Genomic DNA, 6,077 nt, shown 5'->3' on the forward strand with positions numbered 1-6,077 from the left:
TGTGTGTGTGTGTGTGTGTGTGTGTGTGTGTGTGTGTGTGTGTGTGTATTAAGTGTCTGAGGCTGGATTTGAACTCAGGTAATCCTGACTCCAGGGCCGGTGCTCTATTCACTGCGCCACCTAATGGTAGACTCTTAAAGAGCCTTGGTATCTGTGACACTTGTTCTGGACCAGCGGGCCAGAATCATCAGACACAGAAGGAGTCTGCACTAGATAATTCTTGGCTCTTTCACGGAGGCCAGATGGAGCTGATATACAGAAAGGTCGTGGGAGGATTTAGGAGCAGTCTATAGGAGGAATTTGGGTAGGGTCTTCAGGAGGAGTCAAATGAGGTCAGACTTCTGTAATGAGAGATTAAGGATGGGAAGTAGCTGGTGGCTACCTGGAGGTGATAGACAGTGGAGGGCTGGGCTGGTAACAGAGATTTGGGCCAAACCTTAGTGAAAGGCTTATGGCCTCAGGCAAATGCCTCATCAAATGGGAAGATTCAAGGAATGTTCAAGGGGGTTCCTAGAGCCTGTACCTCATCATTTATATTAAATCTGGCATCTAGGAGGCAAAGTGGTTTCCCAGGGGCCTAATGTATTTAACGGCTTCCCTGGATCCCTGACTGACTTAGAAGTTTGGCTTGGTTTAAACATCAATTCAGCAAATCCAGAGATACTCAAAGGATTCAGTTACCACAGAGCTGGTTTCCTTAATGAAGATTGTAGATGTTCACCTATGCAGGTTACATTTTTTTTTTCAGCTGAGATGTTTTCTTTTGTTCTCCTGATATATGACTAATTTTTAAGATATGCTGCTTTGGAATATAATTTTATAAACTAGCCATGATAGCTCAGCTGGGAAGTGAGGATATCTGGGACAGTATTGTCCTCCACTGGCAGCCAATGACATCTTTATTTCTATTGTCCTTAAGGCATATGGTAATACCTGAAATCCTCATAGCTAAGGAACAACTAGAATGGTACAGTAAAGTAACTCTGGCTTTAGCATTAGAGGACCCAGGTTCAAATCCCTGCTATGCCCCTTACAAAACCTTGAGCAAATCTCTTTAATTCTTTGAGGTCTTGTTTCCTCATCTGTAAAATGGGAATAACAATACTTGCACTACCTGCCTCTCACAAAATTGCCTTGTAAACACTGCAGAAAGGGGAAGTATTATTATCATTGCTGCTGAACTTAAAGGGGCAAGTCTATTCCATTGTAATGTATGACTAGAAGAAATGAAAGTGAAGGGAGAAAAAAGGCTTAACTCCTAGTTGATCATTCCTTTTCTTAATGTCCCCTTTTCTTATGCTATATTTTGGATCGTTTTATTTTTTTATTATATATATAATTATTATAATAATTATATTATTACTTTGTAGATATTTTGTTCTTACTTATATGTGCACATAGCATTTCCCCACTGTAGAATGTAAGCCCCTTGAAAACAGGAGCATTTTTTCTTTATGTCCTCAAGACCTAGTGCTAGAACTTAATAAATGGTGGTTGGCTTGAATCAACTGAATAGCAATTATCATTGCAAAGGAAACAATTTCCTTTAAAAGAATCTACTTACAAATATAAAAAGCATATATTCCATTTCCTCTTCTCTAAAATCCCAGTTCCCCTACTTTCTACCTGGTGTTATCCTGGGCAAGTCACATCACAACTCTGCCCTGTTTCCTCATCTATAAGATAAGGGATTGTACTAGAAGGTCTTTGAGGTCCCTTCTGATCCTAAATCCTATGAAATTAAAACTAGACATAGTATATTTAAGCAATTTAATTAAATCCAACAAGCATTGCTTAAATGCCTACAATGTGCTAGGCACAATACATCATGCTAGTCACAATCGATATTCATATACTGAAATGGATCTGTGATCTTATGGATTTGGATCTTGTCTCCAGGGATGCAGATCAAAGTTGACCCATTCAGGACTACTCTTATCCATGTCCTTCTGTAAATTCAACACAGGAGCCCATCTAACCTGTTGGAAGCTCCCCTCAGTTTCTCTGTGAAATCTCAAGGGAAGCACCCTGGTTCTCTACCCATCATCTTTTGCCCTGGCCACAGGACCAGTCATCTTTACTTCTTTTTTGTGCCTGTTCTTTTTGGAACTTCCTTGTTGGTTTATGTTGAAGCCTGCTCATACACACCACGCATCTCTTCATTGCCCTCTGTGTGATATTCATTTTTCAGTTCTTCAGATACAATTACATTCTATGTTTTACTGCCATGCAGTAACATGGGTAGAATACTGGTGTTAAAATGGGCCTCGGTTTCCAGTAGAAATGTGGCATCATTAAAAGGACTTTGCAATTTCCCAATGGTAATCCACTCTGTTCTCCTCTTCTTGCTCAATTCTACCTGTAAGAAACAAGTGCGTTACCAAGAACTCCATATGACCATTAGTAAATTCAGTAAAAAAGATTATTTAGCATTCCTTCCAACACGCAACCCACCTCCAACAGGAGGCACATCCTGGTGTTGAAAGAAACAATCTTTTGTCTTCGCGTCCCAAAGGCAAAACCCTCCCCTGATTCCCCATTAGGTGTGTACTGTGAAGTTTACAGCCTATCCAGAATGCCTAAATCACCCACGTGAGTCTCCGCCCCTGCTTACATCCCCATCCCACATTTTGGTGCTCCCCACCCCCATTTTCTTTTTCCCCATAGTTCCCCATAGCTTGTAAGCATAAGCGGACATGTTGGACCACAAAACCAGTTTCAATCAGTTTTAACAGGGCTAGTCCCAGTCTCACATGACATCTTCCTATTGTTGTACAAGGAGGGTAGGAATTCCCAACTGTCTAATTACCACATAAGCTCTTGAGCAACTGTCTAATTGCCACATAAGCACCTTGAGCAATATGTAGGAACAACATCTAATGGTGATTTTCCAGTTACATTCCCCACTACATTTACAGCCAGTTTGTTTCCTGAAGTAACTAATAAGTAAAAGACTTTCTGACATGTATGACTCCTTAGGTTTCATAAATCATGTATTACATGATTTCTGTGAAAACAAAAGTTCAATCATTCCTTATATACCCAGTTGGATGCCCTTCTGTCCTGTCTGCCCTGATAGACAAACTGATGGGCAAACTCTCTAGGTAGTAGGAATACAAAGGCAACAGTGATAATTCTCCCAAAGAACTGACATTCTACTGGGGGTAGGGCAAGGAGTGGAGGTTCTAATGAGTAATCCATGTCTCATGAAAGAGACTCAACTAATTGAGTCATGACGGTTATGCCTAATATATAGAAGACACAATAAAAATTGAATTAAAGTTAGAAAAAGATAATCACTATAGATGATGGTGACATTAAAAAAGTTAAGCATTTGTCTCCCAGGGATTTTTACCCTGTTCCTAAATATATCTGATTTTAAGAAGGGTACCATTTATTTAAATGAGGTTGAGCAAAGGAAGAATTAATATATCCCACTTAAGACATTGAGGAACTATTCTTGAAAAATGTGGGAGCTGTCTATTCTGGGCAGAAGGCCACCTTTTGGACAATAGTACCATCATGTTTTCTAAAAGAATTTACACCTTTGCTTTAAGGAAAAATGAACACTCACTTGGAAGTCATTTAATCAGGAGCCTGTTTCATCTGCTTCCAAGTGACTTTGCTGAACTGAATTGCTACCATTATCAGGAATTCCCAGAGGCAAAATTGAGGTCTTCATCAAGAAGGGAACATAGAAAAAGCAGGGAAAAAGAAGAAAGCTCTATACTAGTAGATAGTTGTCCGTTGTAATGGCAATAGAGTTCTCCATAGTGGTAGAGGAAAAAACTGTTTATAAATAATGTAATTGCTTAATGGTCTCTTCTTGCACAGATTATTTTCCTCTGACCTTGGGCACTTTTCTGAACTTCAGTTTCCTCATCCATAAAATAAGAAGAATAATGTTAGTAACACCTGTGTCTTATGGGATATTATGACAATCAGATGGGATGAGGATGCTGTCAGGATGGCAAGTAGCAGGAAAAGGTATAGCCTAGATTCTCCTCCACATTTTCTTCCTAAAAATCTAGAAAATGTACCAGAGTGAATTTTGATTGGAAAACCCAAGAAAAGTTTACAGTGAGTCAATTTTTCAGCCCATTGAGACTTGAGGAGACAGAGAGTTCTGCAGACATTGGAGATGGGGTCTGGCAAGAAGTGAACCCTGCTCAGATCATCCCAGTTCCCAGGAACTGAAAGAGGAAAGAGATCCCATGGGACACTTGAATTAGTGAAGGATCCAGGAACTGACACCATCTGGAAGCTATATCACCCCTTACTCAATTCCAGGTTATAGATTCAGGTGACCATTAAAAAGTTTGAGGGACATAGTTTCTGGGTAATTTAGTCATTTTATTAAAGAAACAGTTTATTAACAAAAGGATGCTCATTTGGCCATCTCTCTTAGACTAAAGACTCCTAATGACAGTGGGGCCACAGTTTATAAAAGCTTTGAAGAGGAGGTGTTCCTCCCTAACTGGGACTGGTTAACACAAAGACAGGTATGGGATATATTAAAATTAATGTCTTGGGGTACATGACTTAGGTCACTCAAAACTTGGTCAGAGACATCAATTTCCATATCATCTGTCTTGATAATGGGGAGAATCGACCTTTTCCCAGGCCTATTGGAGCAAACACAATGAGCAGGAATACACTGGGTGGTTTCTGGGTGAGGAAGTAGGAAAGAGGAAAAACCTTGGTCCCAATACAATAATTAGTTATTAAATGTAAGAGACCCACAAGTCAGACTAAGGAGAGGAAATCATGGGTCATAGCTGTCTATTGATTGGAAGCAAATGACAACTCTGAGCAGTAGAGCTAGAATTTAGTTCTAATCTCCAGCCCAAGTTTGATTTCACAGTGGAATAACCAGGACAGAAATCTCAGACAACAAGGGAAGCCGCAGTTCACTTGAATCTATAGAGGGAAAGGGAAAGGAATAATAATTTAGCACCTACAATGTACCAGGTACTACTCTAACTGTTTTACCAGCATTATTTCATTTGACCTGTGAGGCAGGTGCTGTTATAATCTCCATTTTATAGTTGAGGAAACTGAGGCAAGCAGAGGTTTAGTGACTTGCATAGAGTTACACAGCTAATAAATGTCTAAGGCCAGATTTAAACTCAGGTCTTCTTGACTCCAGGCCCAGTGCTCTCTCTACTGTAAACCTAGTTGCCTCTGAATCTGTACAGTTCCTTGGTTGACTCCAGCAGCAAGCTACCAAAACTTCCAGCCGGAGGTAAGCTAAGAGAACTAAACCTGGATCAGAAACTTACAGAGCTCAAAGGCAGTGAGAGACTTTACTCAGGATCACATCATTTTGGGAACACTGAAAGCTTCCAGGTACACAGTCTGAGCTGTGAAAGCATCAAAAAGACTCAAGAGGATAGAACCTTAAGCCAGAGATTCTCTCTCAGAAGTGCTCAGAGTCCCCTAATATAAAGTCTAAAATCAAGAAGTAGGATGGAAGAATGAGTGAACTCAAAAGAATCTCACTGTAGAGAACTATTATGGCAATGGGGAAGTTTAAAACACAAACCCAGAAGAGAATGACTTCAAAGCATTTATTAGAAAAGCCTCAGAGAAAGTACAGCTTAAACACAAGTTTAATTATAATTCCTGGAAGAGTTAAAGTAAGAGAACTAGAAATGATTTTAAAACCAAATAAAAATAGTGGAGTAAAAATAGGAAAAGAAGTGAGAGTTACAGAAAACAGATATGAAAAAAGAATTAGCTACTGGAAGAAGATATATAAAATCTCACCCAAGAAAATAGCTCTTTGAAATTTGGAATTGTCCAAATTGAAGCTAATAAGTGTATGACATAACAAGAAATATTAAAACAAAGACAAAAGACTAAAAAAAATATGGTATCTCAACTAAAACAACTGGCAAACAGATTGAGGAAATATAATTTATCATAACCAAAGAAAAGCCTAGCCTTCATGTTTCAAGGAATCATAAAAGAAAACTGACAATGTCTCTTAGAACCAGAAGAGAAAGTAAAAAGTGAAAAAAATCTACAAGTTACTTCCTGAAAGAAACTTCAAAATGAAAACTCCCAGAAATATT

Source organism: Petaurus breviceps, unplaced genomic scaffold (assembly GCF_028583685.1).
Source record: "Petaurus breviceps papuanus isolate PSGF00001 unplaced genomic scaffold, PetGlider_PUasm1.0 91133, whole genome shotgun sequence".
Taxonomy (NCBI): Eukaryota; Metazoa; Chordata; class Mammalia; order Diprotodontia; family Petauridae; genus Petaurus; species Petaurus breviceps.